Below are 22,010 nucleotides of genomic sequence, written 5' to 3'. Positions count from 1 at the left end.
AGTGAGGTCCTGGACCACCAACACCCTGGGCACAGGCCCTGGCCTCTCCTCAGCCAGGTCAAAGTGCCCTTGTCTGACTGAGCCTCAGGTACAGTGGTGTGGGGCCCCAGGGCTCTTTGTCTCAACAGACAGTGTGCTGAACTACGACGTGGGCCCTGGTTATCTCCAGACCCCATTTGTTCGTGCCCTGGGCGTGTCCAACCCTTCCCTTCCCCACCTGCACTCAGACACCGAGGCCCAGCTGACAAAGGCGGAGCTTCTTCAGGGAGCACCTGTCTGCCAGTCTATCCAGCCATCCTTCCATCCAGCCTCTGTGGAGGTCCTACAGGGGTGCGGGACACTGATGAACAAAATATGCAAATATCTTGCTGAGGGCAACTGGTGCCCAATGTGTCAAACAGTGACCATGAGAGCAGCAGGATGGGACAGACATGGCCGTCTCGGAAGCCTTTGAGTAAGTGACTGTTATTTTCAAGTCTAAAGGGTGAGTAGGTGCTAAAGAGGTGAAGAGAGGGAGAAAAGAACATGCTGGCAGCAGGAGCAGTCTGTGCCAAGGCCCTAAGGCTACAGCAGAGGGTGTAGGAGGTGCTGGGCTGCGCAGGGCAGGGCTAGGTGTTCAGGGTAGGAGCCAAGCGATGGGAAACGTTGATGGTTTTATGAGTGCCTACAAAGAGCAAGATTCCCTTTGTGTTTTGAGAAGGGTCCTCTTGCTGTGGTTGTAAGGCTGCCTGGCTTTGGCAGGTTTAGGGTGGGCCTGGCCCCAGGCTGTTGTCCTGATGGGAAGGGCTACTTGGCGCAGAGATGGAGTCAGGGTCTGTCTCTTCCCCCTCCCCCTCCACGTCTGTCCCCACCACTTAGTGCTCCCAGTCCTTCCAGAAGGCCCCGAGACCTTGGCTGGTGTGTCCCTAGATCTGAGTCCTCTGAACACACGGACATGCCATGTCTCCCAGTGAGCTCCTGGGGGGAGGCATCCATGCGGCTGAATCGCCCAAGCCCATCACCCCGCAAGCACACTGTAGACATGTAGTAGGACAGATGCGTGAATGATGGACGGGTGGATGGATGGGTGAATTGATGGATGGAAGTTCTATGGGAAGCAGGGAGGACAATGGATCAGTCAGACCTGGATTTGAGTCATCTTTCTACCACTTCCTGTCTATTTTCCCTTGAGCAAATTACTTAATGACTCTCAGTCTCAGTTTTCTTCAATCTTTAAGATGAGGACTAAACTCATCTGCCTCTGGGTGTTGTGAGTCTTACCTAAAGAAGAGCGTGGCAGTGTGTTGTCAAGTGTCAGATGTCACGAGAGTGCAAACCCATGAAGCAGCAAAAGACCCCTCCCCCCGACACTCGGCACCGCCTAGAGGCCAGGCCCCTGGGGTCTGGTAGCCACACTCATGGGGGGGCTGCCGTGTGAACGTTCAGGGTGAGCTCTCAGAGCACTCTGAGTCCCTTGTGTCATTAAGAGGCATCCAGCCCCAAAAGGGACACATACTCCTACTATCAGGGCCAGATTTCTGCCGGCCTACTTGCTCCCGCAGCTTCTGATGTGATAAACAGCCTCCTGGCTTCTGCATCTGAAGTGTTGTTTCTAGGATTAGACTGTAACATGGGGGCCAGGTTGGCCTGAAGGAAAGCTTGGGTTGCAGGTAAGGACACCATGTCTTCAGGCCTCTGGCCTCCTCAGCCTGTGACCCCACTGGCCAAAGGGAGGCCCCACATCCCAAGAAGAAGAGCACGAAGGTGTTGGGAGAAGCTAGATGTGAGCAGCAGGGCCTGGCCCCTGGCCCCAAGCCCACCGCTCAGGAGCCAGGTGAAGGAGCGTCTCGCTTCTGTCTCTGATAGTGTTTTAAAAAAATTTTTTTTAATTTATTTTTTTAAACAGCAGGTTCTTATTAGTTATCCATTTTATACATATTAGTGTATATATGTCAATTCCAATCTCCCAATTCATCACATCACCACCATCCCCCTCGCCCCACCGCTTTCTTCCCTTGGTGTCCATATGTTTGTTCTCTGCATCTGTGTCTCAATTTCTGCCCTGCAAACCAGTTCATCTGTACCATTTTACTAGGTTCCACATATATGCGTTAATATATGATATTTGTTTTTCTCTTTCTGAATTACTTCACTCTGTATGACAGTCTCTAGATTCATCCACGTCTCTACAAATGACCCAGTTTCATTCCTTTTTATGGCTGAGTAATATTCCATTGTATATATGTGTCTCATCTTCTTTATCCATTCGTCTGTTGATGAACATTTAGGTTGCTTCCACATCCTGGCTATTGTAAATAGAGCTGCAATGAACATTTTGGTACATGACTCCTTTTGAATTATGGTTTTCTCTGAGTATATGCCCAGTAGTGGGATTGCTGGGTCATATGGTACTTCTAATTTTAGATTTTTAAGGAACCTTCATACTGTTCTCCATAGTGGCTGTATAAATTTACATTCCTACCAACAGTGCAAGAGGGTTCTCTTTTCTCCACACCCTCTCCAGCATTTATTGTTTGTAGATTTTTTGATGATGGCCATTCTGACCAGTGTGAGATGATATCTCACTGTAGTTTTGATTTGAATTTCTCTAATAATGAGTGATGTGGAGCAGCTTTTCATGTGCTTCTTGGCCATCTGTATGTCTTCTTTGGAGAAATGTCTATTTAGGTTTTCTGCCCATTTTTGGATTGGGTTGTTTGTTTTTTTAATATGGAGCTGCATGAGCTGTTTATATATTCAGGAGATTAATCCTTTGTCCATTGATTTGTTGGCAAATATTTTCTCCCATTCTGAGGGTTGTCTTTTTGTCTTGTTCATAGTTTCCTTTGCTGTGCAAAAGCTTGTTAAGTTTCCTTAGGTCCCATTTGTTTATTTTTGTTTCTATTTCCATTACTCTAGGAGGTGGATCAAAAAATATCTTGCTGTGATTTATTTCAAAGAGTGTTCTTCCTGTGTTTTTCTCTAAGAGTTTTATAGTGTCCAGTCTTACATTTAGGTTTCTAATCCGTTTTGAGTTTATTTTTGTGTGTGGTGTTAGGAAGTGTTCTAACTTCATTGGACATGTAGCTGTCCAATTTCCCCAGCATCACTTATTGAAGAGACTGTCTTTTCTCCATTGTGTATCCTTGCCTCCTTTGTCATAGATTAGTTGACCATAGGTGCGTGGGTTTCTCTCTGGGCTTTCTATCCTGTTCCATTGATCTATATTTCTGTTTTTGTGCCAGTACATTTTGTTTTGATTACTGTAGCTTTGTAGTATAGTCTGAAGTCAGGGAGTCTGATTCCTCCAACTCCATTTTTTTCCCTCAACACTGCTTTGGCTGTTCGGGGTGTTTTGTGTCTCTGTACAAATTTTAAGATTTTTTTGTTCTAGTTCTGTGAAAAATGCCATTGGTAATTTGACAAGGATTGCATTGAATCTGTAGATTGCTTTGGGTAGTATAGTCATTTTCACAGTATTGATTCTTCCAATCCAAGAACATGGTATATCTCTCTGTCTGTTTATATCATCTTTACTTTCATTCATCAGTGTCTTATAGTTTTCTGCTTACAGGTCATTTTTCTCCCTACATAAGTTTATTCCTAGTTATTTTAGTCTTTTTGTTGCAATGGCAAATAAGAGTGTTTCCTTAATTTCTCTTTCAGATTTTTCATCATTAGTGTATAGGAATGCAAGAGATTTCTGTACATTAATTTTGTATCCTGCTACTTTACCAGATTCATTGATTAGCTCTAGTAGTTTTCTAGTGGCATCTTTAGGCTTCTGTATGTATATCATGTCATCTGCAAAGAGTGACAGTTTTAATTCTTCTTTTCCAATTTGTATTCCTTTTATTTCTTTTTCTTCTATGACTGCCATGGCTAGGATTTCCAAAACTATGTTGAATAACAGTGGTGAGTGTGGACATCCTTGTTCCTGATCTTAGAGTTTTCACCATTGAGAATGATGTTTGCTGTGGGTTTGTCATATATGGCCTTTATTATGTTGAGGTAGGTTTCCTCTATGCCCACTTTGTTGAGAGTTTTTATCATAAATAGGTGTTTAATTTTGTCAAAAGCTTTTTCTGCATCTATTGAGATGATCATATGGTTTTTATTCTTCAATTTGTTAATGTGGTGTATCACATTGATTGATTTGCATATATTGAAGAATCCATGCATCCCTGGGATAAATCCCACTTGATCATGGCATATGATCCTTTTAATGTGTTGTTGGAGTCTGCTAGTATTTTGTTGAGGATTTTCGCATCTATATTCATCAGTGATATTGGTCTGTAATTTTCTTTTTTGTTGTATCTTTGGTTTTAGTATCAGGGTGATGATGGCCTCATAGAGTGAGTTTGGGAGTGTTCCTTCCTCTGAAATTTTTTGGAAGAGTTTGAGAAGGATTGGTGTTAGCTCTTCTCTGAATGTTTGATAGAATTCACCTGTGAAGCCATCTGGTCCTGGACTTTTGTTTGTTGGAAGATTTTTAGTCACAGTTTCAGTTTCATTATTGTGCTTGATCTGTTCATGTTTTCTATTTCTTCCTGGTTCAGTCTTGGAAGGTTATACCTTTCTAAGAATTTGTCCATTTCTTCCAGCTTGTCCATTTAATTGGCATAGAGTTGCTTGTAGTAGTCTCTTAGGATGCTTTGTTTTTCTGCAGTGTCTGTTGTAACTTCTCCTTTTTCATTTCTAATTTTATTGATTACAGTCCTTTCCCTCTTCTTGATGAGTCTGGCTAAAGGTTTTTCAATTGTGTTTATTTTCTCAAAGAACCAGCTTTTAGTTTTATTGATGTTTTCTATTGTTTTCGTTGTTTCTATCTCGTTTATTTCTGCTCTGATCTTTATGATTTCTTTCCTTCTGCTAACTTTGGGTTTTCTTAGTTCTTCTTTCTCTGGTTCCTTAGGGGTAAGGTTAGATTGTTTATTTGAGATATTTCTTGTTTCTTGAGGTAGACTTGTATTGCTCTAAACTTCCCTTTTAGAACTGATTGTGTTGCATCTCATAGGTTTTGGATCGTCGTGTTTTCATTGTCATTTGTCTCTAGGTATTTTTTGATTTCCTCTTTGATTCCTTCAGTGATCTCTTGGTTATTTAATAACGTATTGTTCAGCTTCCATGTGTTTGTGTTTTTTACATTTTTTTCCCTGTAATTGAATTCTAATCTCATAGTGTTGTGGTCACCAAAGATGCTTGGTATGATTTCAGTTTTCTTACATTTACTGAGGCTTGATTTGTGACCCAAGATGTGATCTATCCTTGAGAATGTTCCATGCGTGCTTGAGAATAAAGTGTAATCTGCTGTTTTTGGATGGAATGTCTTATGAATATCAATTAAGTCTATTTAAGGATTCTGTTTCCTTATTTATTTTCATTTTGGGTGATCTGTCCATTGGTGTAAGTGAGGTGTTAAAGTCCCCCACTATTATTTTGTTACTGTTGATTTCCTCTTTTACAGCTGTCAGCAGTTGCCTTATGTATTGAGGTGCTCCTATGTTGGGTGCATATATATTTATAATTGTTATATCTTCTTGGATTGATCCCTTGATCATTATGTAGTGTCCTTCCTTGTCTCTTGTAACATTCTTTATTTTAAAGACTATTTTATCTGATATGAGTATGGCTACTCCAACTTTCTTTTGATTTCCGTTTGCATGGAATATCTTTCTCCCGTCCCCTCACTTTCAGTCTGTATGTATCCCTAGGTCTGAAGTGGGTCTCTTGTAGACAGCATATATATGGGTCTTGTTTTTGTATCCATTCAGCGAGCCTGTGTCTTTTGTTGGAACATTTAATCCATTCATGTTTAAGGTAATTTTCGATATGTATGTTCCTATGACCATTTTCTTAATTGTTTGGGGTTTGTTTTTGTAGGTCCTTTTCTCTTGTGTTTCCCACTTAGAGAAGTTCCTTTAGCATTTGTTGTAGAGCTTGTTTGGTGGTGCTGAATTCTCTTAGCTTTTGCTTGTCTGTAAAGCTTTTGATTTCTCCATCGAATCTGAATGGGACCCTTGCCAGGTAGAGTAATCTTGGTTGTAGGTTCTTCCCTTTCATCACTTTAAATATGTCATGCCACTCCCTTCTGGCTTGTAGAGTTTCTGCTGGGAAATCAGCTGTAAACCTTATGGGAGTTCCCTTGTATGTTATTTGTCTTCTTCCTGTTATTTGTTTTTCCCTTGCTGCTTTCAATAATTTTTCTTTCTCTTTAATTTTTGCCAACTTGATTACTATGTGTCTCGGCCTGTTTCTCCTTGCATTTATCCTGTATGGGACTCGCTGCGCTTCCTGGACACTGGTGGCTATTTCCTTTCCCATGTTAGGGAAGTTTTCGACTGCAATCTCTTCAAATATTTTCTTGGGTCCTTTCTCTCTCTCTTCTCCTTCTGGGACCCCTATAATGCAAATGTTCTGTTTAATGTTGTCCCAGAGGTCTCTTAGGCTGTCTTCATTTCTTTTCATTCTTTTTTCTTTATTCTGTTCCGCAGCAGTGAATTCCACCATTCTGTATTCGAGGTCACTTACCTGTTCTTCTGACTCAGTTATTCTGCTATTGATTCCTTCTAGTGTATTTTTCATTTCAGTTATTGTATTGTTCATCTCTGTTTGTTCTTTAATTCTTCTAGGTGTTTGTTAAACATTTCTTGCATCTTCTTGATCTTTGCCTCCATTCTTTTTCTGAGGTCCAGGATCATCTTCACTGTTATTATTCTGAATTCTTTTTCTGGAAGGTTGCCTATCTCCACTTCATTTAGTTGTTTTTCTGGGGTTTTATCTTGTTCCTTCATCTGGTACATAGCCCTCTGCCTTTTCATCTTGTCTGTCTTTCTGTGAATGTGGTTTTTGTTCCACAGGCTGCAGGATTGTAGTTCTTGCTTCTGCTGTCTGCCCTCTGGTGGATGAGGCTCTCTGAGAGGCTTGTGCAAGTTTCCTGATGGGAGGGACTGGTGGTGGGTAGAGCTGGCTGTTGCTCTGGTGGGCAGAGCTCAGTAAAGCTTTAATCCGCTTGTCTGCTGATGGGTGGGGCTGGGTGCCCTACCTGTTGGTTGTTTGGCCTGAGGCGACCCAACACTGGAGCCTACCCAGGCTCTTTGGTGGGGCTAATAGCGGACTCTGGGAGGGCTCACTCCAAGGAGTACTTCCCAGAACTTCTGCTGCCAGTGTCCTTGTCCTCACGGTGAGACACAGCCCCCCCGCCCCGCCCCGCTTCTGCAGGAGACCCTCCAACACTAGCAGGTAGGTCTGGTTCAGTCTCCTATGGGGTCACTGCTCCTTCCCCTGGGTCCCGACGCGCACACTACTTTGTGTGTGCCCTCCAAGAGTGGAGACTCTGTTTCCACCAATCCTGTCAAAGTCCTGCAATCAAATCCTGCTAGCCTTCAAAATCTGACTCTTTAGGAGTTCCTCCTCCCATTGCCGGACCCCCAGGTTGGGAAGCCTGACGTGGGGCTCAGAGCCTTCACTCCAGTAGGTGGACTTCTGTGGTATAAGTGTTCTCCAGTTTGTGAGTCACCCACCCAGCAGTTACGGGATTTGATTTTATTTTGATTGTGCCCCTCCTACCATCTCATTGTGGCTTCTCCTTTGTCTTTGGATGTGGGGTATCTTTTTTTGGTGAGTTCCAGTGTCTTCCTGTCGATGATTGTTCAGCAGTTAGCTGTGATGCCAGTACTCACAAGAGAGAGTGAGAGCATGTCCTTCTACTCCGCCGTCTTGAACCAATCTCTGATAGTGTTTTCTCATCTGCAAATTGAGAAGAAAAACATAGCTCTGGGACTACTGTCTGGATAAAAAGAGACCGTTTGTGCAAATCCCCGACGTGGGCCGTGGATCATCACCCAGCAGGTGGTAGCTGAATCAGCTTGGTCGTCATCATCACACTTCCCCTTGATGAGCTCTGACCCCCTCACCGCATGAACCTGGCACTGGCCCAGACACACCACCTTTCCTGTCTCACTGGACTGACCCCTGATTTCGTGGCTACTCCAGCTCTGCACACATCCCCTTGTTGCCCCATGGCTAGGGAGGTCTTTCAGGGACACAGATCAGGTGGTGTTTCTCCTCTGCTTGGTGTCTTTCCATCACGCTCAGAACAAAGCCCACCCCCACCCTCCGCCCTGTGACCTGCAGGCCCATGCAGCCCAGCCCTCTGCCCCTCTGTGCCCCTTGTCTTGGCTGGGTCCCCTCCGGCCACTCCAGCCTTCTCTCTGGTCCAGGAACCACCCCAGACTCACTCCTGCCTTAAGCTTTTTGCACTTGATTTTCGCTCTGCTCAGAAAGCTTTCTCCAGCTGGTTATGTGGCTGCCTCCTGGCCACATAGCCCTCAGCCCTGTCTCCTCCTTGAGGGCCTCAGCGGCCACCTCATCTTCTCCCGCCCCTCTGTGCACCTAGCATTCCCGACTCGATGCACCTCTAGAGGCCCAACTGCTCTTTCCCTTGGGCCTTGTCACAGAGGTGAGAGTGTGGCTCCCTCCAGGTCAGGAGCAGGCTTCTCTCTACCCGCCGTCAAAGCCACGGGTTCCCTAAGTACAGGTCTTCCCTCTGTGTGTGGCATTCCCATGGTCTCCCAGCGGCCCTGTGCATGGGCAAGCCGGAACACACAGGGTGACACTTCTGTTTGCTGAGCTGAGAGTAACTGGTCATCTTGCTGGGATGCAGTGTCTCGCTGCCCACTTTGGGCATTTACAGGGCTATAGCAGGTTTACTCCTGGCCATCCCCTGGGAGGTTTGGTCCTTCCTCTTGATTGGTGCAGTGAGCAGGAGAAAAATCACGTCTCAGGCCCGGTACCCTTGACCTCTCTCCTCTGCCTGCCTGACCAGCACCAGAAGCTGCCTGGTTTATTTTAGGTGTACTTTCCCCCACTGCCCACATGCCAACCCAGGAGCATGGGAACCTGCTCTTGACTTGTCCGCTGCCATAGCCGGGGCACCTGGGACAGCAGACACATCAGGCATCAGGCAGCTCAGTAAATGCTTGTTGAATGAAAGAATGAACTGTACCCATGACACCAGGCAGCTCATGGAAACCACCTTTAGATCAACGACCTCCTCCGTCTCAGAGTTTCCCGGAAGGTCGCATTTGCTATGGACTGAATTGTGGCCCCACATAAACTTCATATATTGAAGCCCCAACCCCAGTGTGACTGTATTTGGAGACAGGGCCTTTAAGGAGGCAGTTAAGGATAAAGAAGGTCATGAGGGTGGGGACCTGATCCTTATAAGAAGAGGGAGAGAAACCAGGGATGTGTCTGCACAGAGGAAGACCACGGGAGGATACAGGGAGAGGGTGGCCATGGGGGAGCCGAGGAGAGTGGCCTAAGGAGACACCAAACCTCCAACACCTTGATCTCGGACTTCCAGCCTCCAGAACCATGAGTAAATAAATGTCTGTTGTTTAAGTCCCCCAATATTTTGTGATGGCAGCCCTAGCAGACTAATATAATGTCCAATAACAGATGTGCTGTGCAGAAATAGTCCAGCACTAGAGACTCGAAACACACACGGATTTTTCCTTAGAACAACGGTAATAGGAGCATATCTCTGTTTTTGTTTGTCTGTTTTATTTCAAATCAATTTAAACATTTTAAAAAATTTTTATTAGAGTATAGTTGATTTGTAGTGTTGTGCTAGTTTCAGGTGTACAGCAAAGTGAATCAGTTATACATATACATACATATATCCACTCTTTTTTAGATTCTTTTCCCGTATAGGCCATTACAGAGTATTGAGTAGAGTTCCTGTGCTATACAGTAGGTTCTTATTAGTTATCTATTTTATATATAGTAGTGTGTATATGTCAATCCCAACTTATTCATCCCCCCCTTATCCTCTGGTAACCATAAGTTTGTTTTCTACATTTGCGACTCTACTTTTGTTTTGTAAGTAAGTTCATTTTGTATCATTTTTTAGTTTTCACATATAAGCAATGTCATATATTTGTCTTTCTCTGTCTGACTTCACTCAATATGGCAATCTCTAGGTCCATCTGTGTTGCTGCAGATGGCATTATTTTGTTGTGTTTTATGGCTGAGTAATATTCCATTGTATGTATGTACGACATCTTCTTTATCCATTCCTCTGTTGATGGACATTTAGGTTGCTTCCATGTCCTGGCTATTGTAAATAGTGCTGCAACAAACATTGGGGTGCATATATCTTTTCAAATTATGCTTTTCTCTGGGTGTATGCCTAGGAGTTAGGAGTACTGGGTCTTATAGTAGTTCTATTTTTAGTTTTTTAAGGAACCTCCATACTGTTCTCCATAGTGGCTGTACCACTTTATACTCCCGCCAACAGTGTGGGAGGGTTCCCTTTTCTCCACACCCTCTCCAGCATTTACTGTTTGTAGATTTTTTGATGATGGGCATTCTGACTGGTGTGAGGTGATACCTCATTGTAGTTTTGATTTGCATTTCTCTAATAATTAATGATGTTGAACATCTTTTCATGTTCTTCTTGACCATCTGTATGTCTTCTTTGTAGAAATGTCTGTTTAGGTCTTCTGCCCATTTTTTGATAAGGTTGTTTGGTTTTTTTGATATTGAGCTGCATGAGCTGTTTGTATATGTTGGAGATTGCTTCGTTTACAAATATTTTATCCCATTCTGAGAGTTGTCTTTTTGTTTTGTTTATGGTTTCCTTTGCTGTGCAAAAGCTTTTAAGTTTAATTAGGTCCCATTTGTTAATTCTTGTTTCTGTTTTCATTACTCTAGGAGGTGGATCAAAAAAGATTTTGCTGCAATTTATGTCAAAGAGTGTTCTTTGTTTGCAAAGCAGAAATAGAGACATAGAGGTAGGGAATGGACATATGGATACGGGGAGAGGGGAGGAGGGGTGGGATGAATTAGGAGATTGGGATTGACATATATACACTGCCATGTATAAAATAGATAACTAATGAGAATCTACTGTGTAGCACAGGGAACTCTACTCGGTGTTCTGTGGTGACCTAAATGTGAAGGAAATCCAAAAAAGAGGGGATATATATATACTGTAGCTGATTCACTTTGCTTCACATTCTTCACATTGATGAAGAATTCCAGGAAATCTTAATTTTCTTTTCATGTTTGCACAAGAATGATGTTGGAAAGAAACCTCTGTCTAATATAAATGTAGAATAAAAACTAGAAGTGCTATAAAAATGTGGGGTCCTAGTTAACCTAGAAGCTTACTTTTGTTCTTAATTTCTTTTACGTTATGTCTAACAATTATGGAAACAGCGATGGTTAATTTTATGTGTCAACCTGGCTAGATCATAGTATCCATATTTTGGTCAAACACATCTGAATGCTGCTGTGAAGGTGTTTTTAAAATGTGATTAGCATATAAATCAGTAGACCCTGAGTAAAGCAGATGACCCTCCATGATGTGGGTGGGCCTCATCCAATCAGCTGAAGCCTCAAGAGAACAAACTTGGGTCAGCCTTGGAGGAAGGAATTCTGCCTCCAGACAGCCTTCTGCTTCAAGCTGCAGCATCATCCCTTCCTTGAGTCTCCAGCCTACCAGTCCACCCTGCAGATTTTGGACTTGCCAACCCCCATAATCATGGGAGCCAGTTCCTTCAAATCAGCCTCTGTTACAGATAGGTAGGTAAATAGAGAAAAAATAGAGACATATAGATAGAGACATACACACACACACACCCTACTGGTTCTGTTTCTTTGGAGAACCCTGACTAATGCAGAGATTCAGGTTTAGTAAACATGGCCGTGGTTCTGTTACCGATCCAAACTTGGGTCTGCTTGCCTATGTGCAGTAAAGCCAATCTAACACAACACTGGGTTGTGGTGAAGGAAAGTGCAGCATTTATTGCAGGAGCCAAGCAAAGAGTCCAGGCAGCTAATGCTCAAAAAGACCTAAACTCCCCAGTGGGTTTCAGAGAAAGGTTTTTAGAGACTGAGTGAGGGAGGGGCGTTGTGGAGTGTGTGATCAGCTTGTGGACATTCTTCTGATTGGTTGGTGACGAGGGAGTCAACACCATCAACCTTCTGGTTCCAACTGGTCTGGGGTCTATGTGCTTGTGGGCAGCATACAGTTAACTTCTTCCACCTGGTAGAGGTTTCATTACCTGCAAAATAGCTCAAAGGACATGGCTCAGAATATTATCCATAGCTCTTGAGGAGGAACTAAAGGTCTTTGACTTTGTTTAATGGCTAAACTATTATTATTTTGGTTTGCTTAACTGTTTCCTTTCTTTCTGCATTTTTTTCACTTCTCTGATTAAATTTACTCTTTGGAAATCAGGGAAGGCCTAAGAAGCTAAGGTTTTTCTGCAGACAAGAGACAGGCAGAGGACATGGGGGTGGAGGGTGTCTATTCAGCGAAGGCCCCATGGGGTCCTGCTCGGTTACAGTTCCTGCTCTGAATCTTGTTGCCTTTTTTTTCCCATTAGTTTGGATATCATTAGTTTATTATAAAAGAGAAACATGGAAATTATTTACATGATGAAAGGTTTCAGAACTTCAGTGGAATGGGCAGCTAGCTTCACGTGATGCCATTTCAGTAGTGACTTATTTTAGTCAACGTATTTTCCAAGAATGTGACCATCTCTAAGTAAGAAATAATCCTTGTCATCTAGAACTACTTTGGTGCTTCCATATTCTGGGAGAAGAACTTTATCTCTGACTTTCACACCAGCTGGTTGAATCTCTCCACCCTTTCCTTTAGAGCCCGATCCAACAGGTACTACTGTTGCTTGCAATACTTTTCCTTGTGATTGTTTTGGAAACATAATGCCTTCTTTGGTTACAGTTTTGGCTGCACTTCTTTCAGCTAATACTCGGTCAGAGAGGGGAAGAAACTTTCTAAATGCCTGTCCTGCCGTGACTCTGGTTGCCGCAGTTGGTACTCTGCTCCCTAGCCGCTGCCACAAGGAAGAGGCCCTCCTGTTGTATTTTGTGCAGGCTCTCCAAGACTCATCTCGGCCTTCAGTGAAATGTGAACGATGCACTGTCCTCACGGGGTTATCTCGAGGGTTTTGGGAACAAGACTGTTAAAGCATTTGCCCAGGTGCCAGGCTTGGAGGAAGAGGGAAGAGCTCGAAGCTCCGTGCAGGGGAAAGCACTTAGCACCACTGGCTGCATTCAGAATTCTGTGTGTCCTAGGAGGCTTACCTACGAGTACAGAGAGGTCAACATATGCCCCATGTTGCCCAGCTGTGCTCCCAACCCCAGTGCTCTGTAAAGGCGGGTGAGGAGGCACCCTCTGTGGGACCTGCCTGGGAGGACAGAGGAAGTTAACAGGAATCCCAGCCCACTGTTGTCCCCTCTCAGAAATACTAGAGAGATCAGCCAGTCCATAACTGTGTGTGTCATAGCTCCTCCTCCTCCTACCTCGGCTCTCCCTCACTCTAAAGCCTCTGTGGAGCGTAGTAAACCTATCTCCCCCAGGTCGGCTCTCTGGCTGAACCCCTGAGGGTGTCTGAGCCCCATGTTACGATACTGTTCTGAGCAAATGAAGTGAAACCACCGTGGTGCTAAAAACTGCAGTCAGCCCTCCTCCAGCTGAGCGTCTGGTGGACTGGAAACCTCAGGTACCTTGGGATCACCCACTGGCTGGGAGAGGCCCCCAGCAAAGCCTGTGCATGCATCTAGGATGAACTGCGTCCTCCTGTGTTACTCCTCGCCCTGGGATGAGAAGGAGAGTGCAGATCTGAATTTGTGTAGATTTCTTTTAGTCCCAAGTTGCCGTTTTCAGGGATAGTCTCATTTTCAGTATGAAAAAAACATAATGAACATAACTAGATTGTATTATCATTTAAAAGCTTCATAACAGCAGTATTTTTAATCTTCATTTTTGCAGATCTTTATTCAATATCAGAACAATGACTAAACTCTGGAGAGAAAAGAAATTAGCTGTTATTTCAATGAACCTAAATAACATTGATTTTTATTTTTAAATTAAATCTTGAGTAAATTAATTCATAGATCTGGGTTGCCTATAAACCCTAAGAGAAGCAATAACGTTTTATTTACTTGCAGGTTAAAATGGTCTCTCTTCTCATGAAACACTCACTCAAAAAGCCAGAGTAGGTTCTTACCCAGGACACCCAGGGAAGGGACATTCCCTAGCCAGTAGGCTAGGGGGAGGAGAGGCTGTTGAAATGATTTCCTGATTTCCGTTACTCAGTTGTAAGTTCCATGAAGGCAGGGTTTCTTTCTTGGTTTGTGTTCACTGCTCCATCCCCAGCCTTTAGAACAATGCCAGCTAGCACTTAGTAGGTGCTTAATAAATATTTGGTGAATGAATGAAGCAATCATTTATCATTTATAGTTTTCTCCCATTCCCCCCCATCGTATACCAGTAACAATGGGCACTCAACAAAAATAGGAAGTGACCATTTTATATTAGAATAGGTGTGTATATCACTGGGATTATTACATTGCCTTGTGCATGGTGAGATAGAGTTATTAAATAATCTCTTTAAAGATCTAGCTGTCAGTGTAAAGTTACTTTGCCAGATATTAAGGCATACCACAAATCTCTAGTGATTAAAAATTGTGGTCTTGTGCAAGTACAGACAAATGGACCCACAGCACAGAAGAAGGAGCTCAGAAACAGACTTCCATAGGACAGGAGCTTAATATACGTTAAGGTGGAACCACAAATCAATAAGGAAAGTTTCTGTATAGAAACTCTCCATAGAGGGAAATTTGAATATAGAGAAAAAGGAAACTGGATCTATACCAAACACCACATACAGAGGTTAAAAAGACTTAAATGTGAAAGATAAAATTATAAAGTTAATTGAAGAAGGTTTAGCTGTAGGAAGGACTTAAATGAACCTGACGAGCACAAATTATAAGGCAAAAAAAAAAAAAAGAATTTGATCACATCAGAATTAAGAATTTTTGTTCAATGAAAGTGACCTTGGATAGCACCCACAGTCAGATGACATTCTGGGGGGAATCTCACCAATTTCAAGGAACAATATGCAGGGAACCTCTTCCAAATCAACAGAAACCAAGAAAAGCCCAGATGGAAAAAAGGGGAAAGTATCTGTTCAGGCATTTTACAGGACAGGAAGATCACAAGGTTAAAAAGCAAAAAGAAAGATGCTCCAAATCATTTTTAATTAGAGAAGCATGCATTGGAGGGCAACTGAATGGCCTTTTGTAAGTGGCAGGGAAATGGTGGTAAGCCTTCCACTGGTAGGTCTGGTCACAAAAACAGGAAGACTTAAGAAAATGACACCTCCCTCCCCCTTCCAGAGCTGTGATTTAATAATGACAGAGAATGAGCAGGAAACATATGTCATTCTGTTCATAAGAGGCAGAGACAGGAGTAGGGATGCTTTCTAGGAAGAAGGCAACAGTGGACCATGGAGGGGTAATGGAGGACGGTAAGCAGAGAGGCCAGGGGAGACTAGGGCAGGCAGGAGGTGACCCTCTGTCCCAAGGGGAGCCGTGGAGGCTGGAGGGAAGGGAGATGTTGGCCTTGGTCTCCCCCAGGACCCCCGCAGCCTAGCAGCTCCCATGCCCCCTCCACTCCAGGTTGGTGATCCTGGTGGGTAACAGCCACCACCAAGCCAGAATCAGCTCAGAGGGTGGGAACTGAAGTGACTGAGGTACCCGATGGATGCCGGCAGGGGAAGAAGACAGATCCTACCCCAGTTTATCAGAAAGGGCGTCCCTGGCTCTTCCTGGAGAGTTGCTCGGAAAAGCTGGGAAGCTGAGCTGAGATGCAGAGCCGCACAGGTCCTCTGAGTGCCCTTGTGGGCAGGAGGTGGGGTGAGGTAAGTCAGTTTGGGGGTCATTCTCAGTGTCCACGTGCCACCTGGCCCTTCGCATTGGGTGCGAAGTCTGTGGTGCTTTCTGTGGAAGGTGGTTAGAAGAGCCATCCTGCGTGACTGCGGCAGGGTTATTCCCAGCAGTGCAGGACAAGACCCCTGGCGCTGGCCTCTGTCCCCGCTCTGCCCCTGGGCTATTGCTCCCAGAGGAAGCCCTGCCAGTGTCCCATCATTGGGGCCCTGTGAGTGTTTCCTGAGCACTCCTAGGGGCCAGCCACTGTCCCGAGTGGGCTCTGAGGCCGCAGAGGTGAGCATGCCCACATCCTGGCGGGGAAGACAACACATAAACAAGAAAATGATCTGGCGGTGATAACTGCGGTGCAGAGAACTGAGGGTGGTGTGGCAGAGAGAGCCTGGCCCACTTCAGCCTGACTGGTCAGCAGAGTGTCTCAGAGGAGACGTTCAGGGTGAGACCTGTACCAGGGGGAGGAGCCAGGCAGTGGGAACAACAGATGAAAGAAGCTCCAGGTTAGGACCCAAGGTGGCCAGCTGGTCGGCGGGCCGTGAGGCCCGGGATGCCGGGGAGGGAGGCAGGGCTGAGCAGGACAGGCTTTTGTGAGCCTGGCCATGGAGTTTGGGTTTCAGACACTGGGAGGTTTTCAGTTGGTGGTGATGAAATCTGGTTTTTGCTTTTTAAAAAAAGTCACTGCCTGCTGTGTGGGGCTTGGATTGTAGTCAGGTAAAGGATGCAGGAGTATCAGGCAGTGGGGCAAGAGATATTAGGAAGTAGCCAAGGTGGGGACATGGAGGCCACGAGAAGGGGAGAGATGTGATGTGTGTTCTAATCTGCCCACTGGCTGCAAGTAGGGACAGAAAAAGAGAAGAAATCAGGAAGGCTTAGGTTCTAGGCTGGGAAGCTGGGTGGCTGCCGGTGCTGTTTATTAAGCTGGGGAGGGAAGAGGAGGAGTTGGAGAGGGTGTGGGGTAGGAAGTGAAGAGGTCTGGCTGGGTGAGGCTGGGTTGGAGTGAGTGGAAACGTCAGGAGGGCAGGCAGACGCAGAAATCCAGAGTCACGGGGAGATGTCTGAGCTGGAGGTAGGGCTGTGGCCTCCTCTGCGTCGCACAGGTGCTGTTTAGAGCCTTCACGTATGAATGCATTTAAGGAGAGTGTCGATGGAGATGGAGACAAAGAGCATCCCCGGCCGAGCCCTGCGCCCCAGGACCTTTGTCCTCGGGAGCTGGAGGGGAAGGACGAGGCCCAGGAGAGCTGCAGGAAGGCAGGTTTCAAATGGGGTAGAGGCCCCCTCTGTGGAATATTCTTGAAGGCCAGTTAATATAAAATCCACTTCATGGCAGATCATAGGAACACATGTCAGCCTGGTCAACACAAAGCCGACTAGAAAGCCTTTTAGCTGCTGGGTTACCTAACTCCCTCATCATGGGCCCATGTCACAAATACCCGTTTAGGTAAGCTTTTCCTATTCTACACACTAGAAGCGGAGATGTGACTTTCTTGACCCTCCTACTCAAAAAGAGGGGCAAAGCAAGAAAACCAAAGACTAAGATGAATGATGGAATAGAAAATTTGGAAAAATCCCTAATAAATCATTAATTTTGTATATTTAACAAAATCCAACTTCCTAGGGACCAAGTGACTCACCTAAGATGACGGCTCGTTGTCAGGTCAAGACTAGGAATCAAGACTTCTCCCTCTCAGCCCACTGTTTCCACCACGAATATTCTGGGAAAAGAAGTCACTTTGTATAGTAGTTTGTGTTTGTTAATCCTAGACTCCTACTTTGTCCACTGTACATAAAACAAACAAACAATAAGGTCCTACTCTTTAGCACAGGGAACTATATTCAATATCCTGTAATAACCTATAATGGCAAAGAATCTGAAAAAAATGTATAACTGAATCACTTTGCTGTATACCTGAAACTAACACAATATTGTAAATTAATTATACTTGAATAAAAAAAAAAGTCACCTTGGTAAATGTCCCAATTCTCTGATTCTTACCCCTACTTACATAGAGGACCTTGACCTCTGACTCTGTCTCCTTGAGACCTTCCCTCGGGCAGTTCCATAAAGGGAGCACCTCTTCCTGCAGGCTTGGTGCCTCAAGGCAGTGTATGCTGCCCCCAGGCTGCCATTCGTGGGTTGAGGGCAGGTGGGCCCAGAGGGCTCTGCAGGCTACAGGAGTTAGTTACATTGTCTGAGTTGCTGTGAGACATAGGCTGGAAGGCAGCTGAGCAGTGGAGCCAATTGCAGCCCCCCAACGCCCTCATCCCAGGGTCCCAGGTGGAATTGTGCCCTCCCCACACACTCAGACTTGCGAGCTGTTTTGTGCTTTCTCTTCTTTTTTTAAGATTATTTAATGCCTTCCTCCCTTCCTTCCTTCTTCCCTTCCTTCTTTCCTTCTTGTTAGAGGATTTCTTTGAGTCTTTGAGTCAAGAGACCTGGGTTCCAGTCATGGCGTCCCCTCTGAGGTCTTCAAGGTTCTCATCTATAAAATGAAAGCTTTAGGGTCCCAAACCAGCAGCATCAGCGTCACCTGGAAACTTTCTAGAAGTGCACATTCTCAGGCCCTCCCAGCCCTCCTGAATCAGAACCTCTGGGCATGGGTTCAACCACTTGGTTTTCACAGTCCCTGCTGGTTCTGACCACCCACCCACCCAGCCACCGCCATGGTATCAGAGGTCCCTGGCCGCTATTGGCCCCGGTCTATCTGGGAGGGATGACATTCTCCATCTCCCAGGGATGCCGAGTCCACACGGCAGTGGTGCTACACCTCCACATGGTAGAACCTTAGAATCCAGAGATGCATCCGGCTGTGAGGACTTTAAATTGTACCCTCACCCTTTCTCCCAGCTGTTGAGAATCCTCAGACTGGATGGGACCTGGGAATGAAGTCTCCCGGCCCTGGCGCCAGTAGCTCTAACTGCATGAAAATGGTGTGGAGGCAAGGTTGGTGGGCTATAACGCAGCAGCACTGCTTTTCATAGTTTTACCTCTGTCTTCCTCTGAAACACAACTACTGGTGTCCTTTTGCAGATATAATTGTGACAAGGAGAAGAATAAGGATGGCATTTTCTGCTCCCTTTTCCCACCTGCTCCCCACCCCCTACCCCACCACCTTCCTCTGTGTTGCTCTGCTCTGGGGCCAGCTGTGCTCATCAGATGGATCTGAGAAGTGGAAGAAAATAAGTGGCTGAAATCATTCATATTCGAAACAGGAAAAAGCTTCTGCTGAATGAAAGACTGGAGCAGCCAGCAGAGAAGAGGAGGAAGGGGCCGGGGTCATGAGGAGACCCAGGCAGCTGACTCAGTTGGGGAGTTTAGGGCAGTGGATAAGCCCCAAGTCACGACATGGGCTCACAGTGTGTGCAGCGTGAGTCCCCATCCCTGGTGACCCTTAGGGAAGGCATCCACTCCCAACTTTCTTACAGAAAAGCTGAGACCATCCAGTCTCAGGGTTAGGGTTAGAGTTAGGGTTTGGGTATCTTTTGAATGTGCTGCCTATTGAAATCATCATCAGGGTGTGAGCAAATGTGTCCAGGACTTTTGAGGTTGTGATAAGGGGCCTCAATAACACCAGACTAGGTGGGGAGAATATGCATTTGAAATATGATTCATGGAGAAAGACAAGTGTGTTGTCCTTATTCCTATGTCTTTTAGTTTCAGAGAGTTCATGTAAATAGTGGCCTTACTTTATTTTTTATTTCCAAAATTAACATTTAGCACTAGAAACATTGACACCATTGACATTTTGGTGGGGATTACTCTCAGACATCTTGGGAGCGATTGTGTTTCTTGGGAAATACCACAGCAGGCCAGGAAACAAATATTCCCACTTGTTTTTATGTGAGGCTGAATATGATTCTGATTCCAGACAAAGTTCCCAGCAGATCTCTTAGTTTCTACCGCATGTGGGGAACGACGTGGCTTCGCGATGTTTAGTGTTTCTTATAGTGAACACTTGTAGATATTCTTTGTAACCTTCACTCAGTGTTTAATTGGGAGTATCATCCCTGAGAGTCTCAAAAGTTTGAAATTCACTTCCAACCTCCTTAAGACTTCAATGATGTCAGAGATCTAACTGGGTGTAAGAGATGGTCATCGCTGTATGACAATGGCCAGAGAGACTGGAGAGAATAGAATTTGGAGTTGGAGTCCCTGGATTTCGTAATTGTATGGCCTTGGAAAAGTCACTGAATGTCCTTGAGCCTCTGTCTGTTCATGTGTAAAATGTATATAAAAAAGAATCCCGGAATATTGAAGATGGAGCGGTGGAGATGATATGAACAAGCTCTGCATAAACTACAAAGGGCCCTGCAAATCTGGGCTCTGTGCTATGGATGACTTTGGGGCTCTCAGCACCTCTGTTCTAAGGATGCCCTTCCCTTCACCTCTCATTGGTGCATGTGATAGAAACGGCCCTGTCCCTGCACCCCAATACCACTGGTGCCACTACCGCAGTTGATTGACAGGTGCCTCACCCACGCCAGGGCCGACATGGTCCTAGCTGTGGACTGTTGATGACTGACCCAAGGAGGGTACCTGAAAGGCAAGGCATTCTTTCCTGGGACCTTGCACATGGTTCTTCAGGAGAGTCTTCTCTTCATCAATAGCCACTGGGATGGAAAACATGAGAGGCAGAGATGGGAGTTGAGAGAACATCATTTGGGTACCTTATAGCATAACATTGGTTCCTGCCCCGTCTGGGGCCCAGATCGCTCCTGGCTCTGAGAGTCAGTTTCACCAACTCGTGTGGGTTTCCATAACTGCAGTCCAAAAAGCCCTTTGGCATGATGACACCTTCATCAGGCACATTAGTACAAAGTCTTTTCTGTATTTCTTAGGGTCTGACATCAGGTTTAATGCATTAATACAAGGAAGAGAAAATATAGGTATAAATATTGGAAAGGCAGAAACAAAACTTATTCTTTGCAATCAGTTTACCTAGAAAATCAAAGAGAACCCATTCATTCACCCAGTTATTAAAAAATGAATTCCTGGGCTTCCCTGGTGGCGCAGTGGTTGAGAGTCCGCCTGCCGATGTAGGGGACACAGGTTCGTGCCCCGGTCCGGGAAGATCCCACATGCCGCGGAGCGGCTGGGCCCGTGAGCCATGGCTGCTGAGCCTGCACGTCCGGAGCCTGTGCTCCGCAACGGGAGAGGCCACAACAGTGAGAGGCCCGCGTACCAAAAAAAAAAAAAAAAAAAAAAAGAAAAAAACATGAATTTCTGATTATTACTCTGGGTCTGGCATTGTGGAATGACAGAATGATTATTCAGTATACTGTCCAACTACAAGATACTGTAATGATATAACAGTAGGCTTTTAGGTTAAATAAAGCGTATTACAAATTCTTTGATGTTGGACAAGGCTTGGGCCATTATTGGGGGATGCCCTGTATTCCATAGGGTCTTATGCCGGTATGAATTCCCTGATTTCTTCTAAGGATTGAACCATATCTAAAGATCTTCCCATATTGTGTTCATGGGAGGGATTTTGCACTGCTGTGAATTCTATGCTATGTGTGACATTGCCTGCCATTTCTCTAAGCCTCTCTGCATTATCTTTACTCAGAGGGATTCTAACCATTCTGACTTCTGTGATATACTTTGAGGCTTGAATTAAGTCTAAAGAACTTCCTACATTTTTCACACTCAAAGGTTTCTCAGCAGTAGGAGTGCTCTGATTTCCAGCAAGTGGGTGCTGTGCACTGAATGCCTTCCCACACTCATCGCAGTCACAGGGCACCTCTCCAGTATGAGTTCCAAGAGGCTTCCCACATTCCTACAGCCATTGGGTCCTCCTCCGTTATAGGTGCCCTGATGCAGGGAGGGAAATGTACATTTTCTTCACATGGTCATCTCTCCATAGCTGATTAGCTACCTAACTCCAAACTTGGAAAATTTATCATTCCTATTAGAGAACCAAATCCTTTCCTGCTGTGTCCTTTAAGAACTCGGTTTCAAGGTAACACATAGCTTCACTTGCTAAGCCAACAAATGCGTGCTGTCTTCTTGTTCCTTCCCTAACAACCACCAAGGGTTCCTTTTGTTATTCCAATAATGCAATCACATCTGGCTTAGAAAACACAATGTCCTGCCTTGAGATCAAGCTACTTGTTTCCGTGACCATGTGGTGGTGGACCTTCTTGGGAGCAAGGTCCAGACAACCCTACGGTTCCTGCAGGACACAACCGCCATGCCTCTGCATGTCACGGATCTCTGTGCCATGGTTTCCCACCTGCAAGGTCTGATCAGTCCTCCTTGGGTTTCTCCG

General features: G+C 45.1%; 1 pseudogene; it reads right to left on the bottom strand.

Moving 5' to 3' along the window:
* Positions 1-12,500: 12,500 nt before the first annotated feature.
* Positions 12,501-20,232, bottom strand: LOC113629363 (10 kDa heat shock protein, mitochondrial pseudogene; annotated as a pseudogene).
* Between the last annotated feature and the right edge of the window lie 1,778 nt (positions 20,233-22,010).

Source organism: Aethalodelphis obliquidens, unplaced genomic scaffold (genome assembly GCF_003676395.1).
Source record: "Aethalodelphis obliquidens isolate GAN/ISIS:26980383/991018 unplaced genomic scaffold, ASM367639v1 scaffold26, whole genome shotgun sequence".
NCBI lineage: Eukaryota > Metazoa > Chordata > Mammalia > Artiodactyla > Delphinidae > Aethalodelphis > Aethalodelphis obliquidens.
The sequence above is the reverse complement of the archived record's forward strand: the minus strand, read 5'-3'. Positions and strand labels throughout refer to the sequence as shown.